Raw genomic sequence first — 9,670 nt, forward strand, 5'->3', positions numbered from 1 at the left:
TTATTTTGGGTTTCATTGCGGCCTCCAGATGATCTACCGCTTCCCCTTCCTCCTTGACCGTGCCCTCTTTGTCTTCCTTCAAACCTTTTATTCAGCTTCTCTTCAACTAGTAGGGCAAACTGGTATGCCTCTTCAACACTGGTCATTCTTACCAGACTTAATTCCTCCTGGATGCTAGGTCGCAACCCACTGATATAATGAGCAACCTTCTCCTTATTTGCTTCTGCATGCCCCACTCTAATCAAGAGTCAATAAAATTCCTCTGTATATTCTTGGACTGATCTTCCTGTGTGCTTTAACCCATGCATCTTCTTAAACAAATCAAGCTCGTAGTCCACAAGAATGAACTGCTTCTTCAATTTGTCCACCATGTAATCCCATCTTGTGATCTTCTCCTTTCCTCTTCTATTTATTTCCAATTGAACCTCTTGCCACCAAATTTTGGCATGGCCTTTCAGTTTGGCCTTTGCAAACTTAACCCTATCTGGGTCCCTGATATCCTCATACTCAAAGTATTCTTCCAGTTCATTAATCCAATCAATCAACTCATCTGGTTTCAGATTTCATGAAAATACACCCACTTCAATTGTAGGTCTTTTCCCAAACTTAGTAATGGCCCTAAAAATTCTTTCCTCTGCATGATTCAGAACTTCCCCGTCAAATTCCCCTTCTGGTCCAATTTCATCTTCTTCGTTGTCATCTTCACTTTCATCACCTGCGGCCACAGTTGTTCCTCTACGGAGCTCCTCCTGCAATGCTTGTACCTGCCTTTGGAGGGCTCTAACCTCCTCAGGATTAATAGCTCTGGCCCTTTCGCCATGCTCTCTTTATGGAGACATCTTCTAACTCGAACCCACAACCACACAGTCCTGATGCAAACTGCCTCACAGTCGACGCTTTGTCTACACACTCAGGAAAATCAACTCTGATACCACTTGATGGGGACACAACCCAAGAACAGAATGGACACAACAGAAAAGAGAAATTGTATTAATTGAAAAATAAGCTAGTACATTCATTACAGAGAAAATAAACTTCCAAAATATGCCCTAAGGGCTTACAATAGCATAAATGTGGAGATAATTTCTCCTACCAGTACCTCCTCTCAAACTCCACTCCGAACTGCCTTTTACAATGCCAGGAATCTCCTTAAATAGACCCCAAAGGGTTAAGGACTAAGAATACATTCTAGAAGGTGCTAGTAGGCATCCACTGACCAAATAGAAGGCTCCAAAAGCTGCATTAGAAGTCGACGCAAATCTAGAAGAATCTAGAAACGGTAACCGAACTTCTGGGAGGCATAACTTTTGAACCGTAGCTTCGATTGACGAACCATTTACATTTCCAAAAATCTCTCAAAGTGCTCTATAGCCCTATGGACCAGCTTCACTCATCCCCCATTTTTTGGCCCTTTTTGAGGTTATTTAATGCCCCTAACTTGACTTTGAAGCATTCTTAGGAGGTCTCCAAAACTCAAAAAACTACAATAACTTTCAAACTGTGGGGCCTTTTGACCTGATTCTTTTTTTGGAATGTTCTAAATCACAATTACATTCATCTAGCCAATTCACACCTTCTAGTTTACCAAAATGATGGCCTAATTACATGCTCCTATTTTTTTGGGATTTTCTAGCACACTGATAGTGGAACTGTGAGAGTTGGAACCTTTATTTTACCCAAATGGGTGTCCAAAAATGAAAACACATGAAACAAAAACTAACTCTAAGTACATTTTTTTGGGTGACACAGGATTGCCCTTATACCTCTGGATGCTCCTACATCAAAAAGGGGAATAATAAATAGGGGATTCTTATGTTTTCAAATTATATAGATGAAATGTAAAGGGAATCTTTGAAATGTGGTATTATTTTCGGCCAAGTGTTTGAAATGATTAAAGTGTTTCAATTTATTTTTTCTACTACAATGTTTTGAAACAAGGAATAAGTTGTAGATGCTTAAAATCATCCGAAACACTATATTAATTAATTTTAATATCTCCCTTGACACTATAATTGATTAATCATTAATTAATTATATTGATCATATTCTTCTACTTATTTAATTAAATTTGTTTAATTAAATAGCTTCACTTTCCTAAGGTATTTAAATTTAATTTAAATCATACCTCTAATGTATTAAATTTATTTATTACAAAGTGCTCCATACATCCCAATTTAAACAAATTCCAATTTATTTAAACCCTCCCACTTTATTAAATTCTCTAATCCTATGATCAAATTAAATCATATTTGATTTAATCCTAATCCCACCTAAAATCTAGCCTATCACCCATCACTCTCATCCTTCTAAGCCCACCCACTTGCTAAACCCATTTTCCTAAGCTACCTTTTAAACACCTTTTTGTCCCTTAAGTGGTTGCTCACACATGTGTGAGCAACTCAATCCCTATGAACCCCTTTATAATTAAATTCTCCAAAAGGACTCTTACATCCTTTTCCCCCACTCCTTTCCTCCAAGGTTTCTCACACGTGTGAGAAAATCTTGAGCCACCCAAATCATAAAGGTTCCTTTTTACTTTTGCATGTCTTGTCCTTTAGCGCATGTGTCTCCCTTGTGGTACCTATGTGGATGCCACATAGATGCCACCTCCTCAAGGTCTCCCTCAAGCCTATAAATAGAACCCTTGCCTCAAGCATTTCCATCATCTCCTCCATTGCATTGTTGTCATGCTAGTTTAAGTTTAGAGCTTTTTAGATATTTTAGTACTAACCCTTTGGTAGTTGTTTGATTTATTGCATTGTTCTTGCATTTTTATTTAGCATTGCATCATTAGATTTACTTGTTGGTATCCACCTTCACATCCTTGAATTCTTTCAAACATAGTTTCTTCCATAGTCATTGCTTGAAGTGTTCTCCACTCATTTAGCATAGGTTCATACTCATTTTCATATTTTCATCATCTTGGGATTCATCATAGTTGTGTTTGAGGAGAGCACATCCACATCCCTCAATATTAAGCACACCAATGAGGTCTCATTAGGGTGTCCTTATTGATCTGCTCTGAGGTTGTGTGGGACTCTTTTCTATTGGTTGCATTAGTGTAGTGAAACACAATGATAGTTAGTAGTCTTTTGTTTGATTCAAATCTTTATATATGCACATGCTACTAATGTTTGCTTGTTTACGTGTGCTCCCTATAGATTAGGTTTTCACTTATACATAAGTAGTGTACAGTATCAATAAAATCATTACTTGCTATTGTGTTATTTTTAAATGTTTGAATGACTTTGCATGTTTCAATAGAATATTGGATTTTTCTCTGTGTTTATAATTTGTAGAGGAAAAGGGGAGTTATAAATGGGGTTTCAAATTGATTCCAATTAGATAGATGAAATGTAAAACGGTTTCAAATCAAGCATTAAGTAGATGAAATTATTCTATTGAAGGGTTTCAAATCAAGCATTAAGTAGTGTACAATGTCGATAAAATCATTGCTTGTTGTTGTGTTCTTTTTTAATTTTTGAAGTACAATGCATGTTTTACTAGAATATTAGGGTTTTCTATGTTTATACTTTTTATAGGAAAAGGAGAATGATAAATAGGGATTTGTAATGGTTTCAAATTGTATAGATGAAATATAAAAGAGAATCTTTGAAATGTGATATGATTTTTGGTTAAGAGTTTCTAATGATTTAAGGGCTTGTATTGATTTAAGGATTTACATTTTTTTATTGTACTCAAGGGTTTCAAATCAAAACATAGGTAGTGTACAATGTCAACAAAATCATTACTTTTTGTTGTATTCTTTTGATATGTTTGAAGTGCATTGTAAGTTTTGGCAAAATATTTGGGTTTTCTCTTTGTTGGCTAATGTTTTCTTGTAGCTAACTGTTGGAATTTTTATAATAACTAAGAGGGGGGGTGAATCAGTTATCTAAGGTCCAAATGTACAAAAAAAAAAATTATTACTTCAACTTATACTTATGAATACATTGATCATTCAATATCTTAAACATTTGCATATTGTTGTCCTAAGTCAAAATAACTTTTAAAAAATGTAAACATGCAATACCAAAAAATAAACCACACATTTTGACACAAGGATTTTAAGTGGAAACCCAATTTGGAAAAAACCACCGACACCATGCTACCAATTTTCACTCTTCTAAAGTGAGCCCTATGAGGAGCCAAGCCTAATAAAGATTACAATGCACACTATTAAATGTGACCTAGTTAAATGATTTCAATCACCCTATCTGAAGTAATCCTTGTTAGAGAAATTTAGAACATTTCATTAGAATGTCACCCTATTAAAGGATTTACTAATGATTTTTAGTTCAACCTTAGTCCAAAGGATTTATCCAAATTGATACAATTGTTAGAAAGTAAAAGCAGGACTTGATCTGATAATAAAACAACTCACTTGCAAATTACATATCTCACATGCAGTCCTTCATTCTTCTTGGCATTGATCCTCTTTGTCTCTGACATCTTGTTCACCCTTCAAGCATTCATCTCCTTAAGCCTTCTTTCTTAGTGTGCCAATTGTAGACTCTTTCATTTGGCCACTATATGAAGCAACACCCTAGACTTCTTTTCTTTCTCGAGTTCTTGTACATGACCTTAATTACTTCTAGCCTATTATCTCCTTATATATAGAATTTAGGTCTTTTTTCACTTAACCAAAATAGTCCATTTTAGGGTTAGTTCAGACTCATTAAAGCTACCCATCTTTCCATTTTATTCCCTTTATAAACTTCCTTTATAATCCTCTTTGAATTCATCTCAAAATAGTTTATCTTGAATTATGTGCCACCAGCTCATCATAGTTATCTTCCATGCACTTCACACAATTCAAGAAATCAACTTTGTCAGCTCATATTTGTCAAATCTTCAATCTAACTCATTTTACTGGTACTCAGCAATAACAAGCTATTTGGTCGAAATATACTAAGTTTCACTTAGTCACTATTGCCATCTTCTAATGCTCAACACCTACTAAACTTTCTTCACTCAACACCTACCATATTTCTCTTTTCTCGGCACAAACTGGACTTACTATTCAGTTTCAACTAACTTTCTACTTGACCTGCATTGAATTTCTTCTCTACTTCCACTATTTGCTCGACCAAGCTTGGAAAACACATTTATTTACTTAGCCTTCTTCTAGTCTTTTCTCAAGTAACCTTTCATTATAGCCTTAAGTAGATAAAAAATATTTCTTAGTCTTAGTGCTCCTTTTCTACACCATATAACTCAACCTTTCTCTAGGTTCTCTTGTTATCCTTTCTTTTCAAATCCTCTTCATCAATCAATCAAATGATATAATTTAGACCAAAGTAAAAAATTGTCTCACTAACAAGTAGCATATTTGACATCAGTGACAAAATAATGATTGTTTCATGATAGGTTTAATCAATCTTCTTTCAACAATCCCCCTCTTTAGCATTGATGGCAAACCAATACCAAAAAGGAAACTTAATACTTATTATTGAAATATCTCCCTCTATCAATATTTGTGCCTTTCTTTGTATACTCTAATCTCTTTTTTAGATTTCTCCCTCATCTGGTATGGTCCCTCTTTGACAATATTTCACCTTCCTTCTCTACTCTCTATGATATCTCCTTTAATGCATTGTCAATAAACTCCACCTCTTTGACAAAAAGGCCAAAGGCTTGTCATCTATACATGTGGATATAATCAATTTAGATTCTCCCCCTATCACCTTGCATGTGATTATAAAACTTATGTTTCAACTCCTTCTTTACATTAGGTAGGTCCTAAAGTAAGATCCATTGCATCAAATTGTAAAATATGTCATTCAAGTGAGTTGATGTAGGGCACTACTCTTACATCTTAAGTAGCTTTGATAGGGGTATCACCCCTAGTTTACCTCTAATATATCCATGTGCATCCTTAAGTAAAGCCCTTGTGAATATATCATCTATCTATTCTTTTGCATTCACATATTCCATTCTCACTTCTTTGTCTTGAACCAACTCTCTTAAGTAATGATACTTGATTCCAATGTGCTTTATCTTTGTATGCATCACAGGGTTCTTAGACATGTTTATAGAAATTTTATTATCACAATAGAGTACCACATGTTCAGTAATTTTTTCATTTATTACTTTGAGTAACTATTTGATCCATACCACATTTGTGCAATTCACTGCAGCAGCCACATATTCAGCTTCACTGGTAGATTGTGAAATATAGTTTTGTTTCTTGCTGGTCCAAGTAACCAATCTTTTTCCTAAGAAAAATGCTCCACCTCTTCTATTTTTTTTTTTCATCAACATTTCCAGCCCAATCAGCATATGTATAGGCTCTCAATTCAAACTTGTCATTCTTCTTGTAGTATAGACAAAAGTCTTATTTTCCTTTCAAGTATCTTATAATCTTTTTAGTAGCCATTAAATGATTCACCGTGAGATTTGTAGAAAGCCTTGAAACAATCTCAACAACTAGTCCAATGTCAGGTCTTCTATGAACTACATATTATAATTTTCCAATCATAGACTTATACAATGTTTGATTTACTTCAATAGAATCGTCGATTTTGGATAGTTTGTGTCTTGTCGCCATAGCTAACTAGCTTTGAATATTCCATACCAAAAATTTTCAAGATTTTCTTCACATACTTGGATTAAGTCATGTAAATACCATATTTCATCTAATATACTTTCAATCCAACAAAGAACTTTATTTCTCCAAACATAGACATCTCAACTCTTTCATCATTTCATTTGCAAATGTCTTACACAATGCATTTTGTCCTCCAAATGTGATATCATCGACAAATATTTCAGCTAGTAAAGTTCCTTTACCTCCTTTTGTCTTCAAGTATAAATTGTTGTTTTCATCAATCTTCTCAAAACCAATCTTCACAAGATAGTTATGTAGTCTTTCATACCATGCTCTAGGAGCTTTCTTTAGACCATATAAAGCTTTGTGTAGTATACACCATGCTCTTATTGTTTGGATCAACAAATCCTTCAAGTTATTCAATTTAAAGCTCCTCTTCCATTATACCATTCAGAAATGTTGATTTAAGATCCATTTGATAAATTTTAAATCCTTTGAAAGAAGAGTAAGTGCAAGCAGAGTTCTTACTCCTTCCAATCTTGCAATTGAGGCAAATGTCTCTCCATATTCAATTCCCTCTTCTTGTGCATATCCTTTGCAAACTAATCTTTCCTTATTCCTTGTAACTTCACCATTCTAATCTAGTTTGTTTCTGTACACCAAATTGGTTCCAATAATATTCTTGTTCTTTGATCTGGGTACTAGTGTCCAGGTTTTGTTCTTCTCAATCTGATCAATTTCTTCTTTCATGGCTTGATTCCAGTGTTCATTTTCTAATGCATCCTTCAATGACTTAGGCTCATGTGTGCTTAACAAACATGTGTCATTTCTCAACCTATTTCTTGTCATTGGTCTATCTTCTTTATCCCCAATAATTTATTTAGCAGGATGATGTCTTCTAGCATACTTTGAAAACCTTGGCTTTGTTCTCCTTTCTACAAGGGGTCTTACATGAAGTTCAATGTTAGATTCATTGTGAACTTCTCTATCAAGTAACTCATCATTCCTTCCATGTAAACAGATCTTAGTATTAAAATGTACCTCAGCTTCTGATTGCAACTCAACATCCATTGTATGTGACTCGATAGTCACCAATTTGTGTCGATTAGCAACTTGGTTTGCATAATTATCAGCATCAATAGACATGTCTTCATAGTAGTACATAAATGTTCTGTAATTTTTTAGGTTCCTTCTTTGGTTCATCTTCATGCACTTCTATATATTTATCAAACTTTACATTTTCACTCTCCACAACTTTGGTAGCATTAGTATTTAAACACTTATAAGCGTTACTTCTTGTGAAAAAACCAAGGAATATACCTCCTCACTTTTAACATCAAGTTTACCATTTTTGATGTCCTTAATAATGTAACACTCGCTTCCAAATACCTTAAAATATTTGACATTGGGTGAGTATCCATACCATAATTCAAAAGGTATCGAATTTGTACCTTTCTTGATTTGTCCTTGGTTCAAGGTATAGATAGATGTACTAATAGCTTCTCTCTAGTATTTCAAAGCAACATTCTTCTTCATCATCATTGTTCTAGCACCATCCATTACATATATGTTCCTCCTTTTAGCAATCCCATTTTGTGGAGGGGTCCTAGGTGTAGAAGTTTGTCTCTTCATTACTCTTTCATTACTAAAGTTTTCAAGCTCATTTGATGTAAACTCTCCACCTTTGTCAAATCTCAAACATTTCAAGCTTTTTCCAATTTTCTTTCAACTCTTGCGAAATACTATTTAAGTATTTGAAAAGCATCATATTTTTCTTTTAAAAACATTACAGTCATCATTCTTGAGTAATCATCAAAAAATAGGATAATTTACTTGTCACCTTTGTAGCTTTGCACATCAATTGGTCCACATAAATCAGTATGAACTAATTCCAAAATTTCTTTTGAAGTATGAATCTTACTTTTAAAATTAGACTTTGTCATCGTGCCTAACTGACATTGTTTGCAAATCACATTATTAGGTTTCTTCAATTTTGAAAAACCTCTGACTCTTTTCATCTTATTGATACTAACCAAATTGTCAAAATTTACATGACAAACTTTTGTGCCATAGCCACACATAATCAAATTGTACAACAAGACAAGTAGCATCATTCATGTCAAGATAGAATAGGTTACCTCTAGTCTAATCTCCACTTCCAAATTAGTTTTCCATCAGTGTTATAGATCTTAGCCTTCCTAATATCAAATTCAACTTTGCACCATAAACTATTTAATTGTGACACACTCAACATATTATAGTTAAGTCCTTCCACATAGTAAGAATTGTCACACATGATCTTGTCTATCAATCTTATTGATCATTTTCCTTTTATCAAAAAAGGTGCATCATTACCAAATCTAACACTATTTCCATTTTAATACTCAATGGTAATGAAATTACTTTTGTCTCCAATCATGTGATGTGAACATCTACTGTCAATGATCCATCTATCACTTTTGTTCACATAAGATACCAATGCAGTTGTCTCATCTTCATCAGAAACTTCTTCATCATGAACATCAGATTCATCATTGGATTCTTCTTTAGCAAGGTAACAAGCCTTCTTTCCCTTGGCCTTATTGCCTTTGTTACTGTCATCTTTTCTTCCTCTGAATTTCTCTTCATTCTTGTTGTCTGACATTTCAAGAGATCTTGTTGCAATACAAGCAACCTCATTATAGTTAAAACATATGATGGGTAACTTGCCTTTGTATTTTCCTTTGCCTCTATGAAACTTCCTAGCCAACAATACTTCTAGTTCTTTTAGCTCTTCATCATCTATATCACTGTCACTAGTAGCATTTTTGACCTTTTTCTTTTTCTTATCTTTTGGTTCTTTTAGTGTCATCTTACCTTTGAAAGTAGATTCAACATTTTTAGATTTGAAATTATCAAAATTTGAAAGTTCAAAAGAAGTGAGTCTACCAACCAATCCTTCAAGGGTCAGTTACTACCAGGAGTATACCTTAGTTCTTGTATAGAAAAGACTCTAATAACATAGATAGACAACAGGGTTCTCAATACTTTATTGATCATGGTCTCATCTTCAATCTATCCATTAGATCCTCAAATTGTATTAACAACATCTTTGATCCTTGCACAATATTGGATTATAGT

The sequence above is a fragment of the Cupressus sempervirens genome, chromosome 9 (genome assembly GCF_028749045.1).
Source record: "Cupressus sempervirens isolate cs-2001-9-10 chromosome 9, ASM2874904v1, whole genome shotgun sequence".
Taxonomy (NCBI): domain Eukaryota; kingdom Viridiplantae; phylum Streptophyta; class Pinopsida; order Cupressales; family Cupressaceae; genus Cupressus; species Cupressus sempervirens.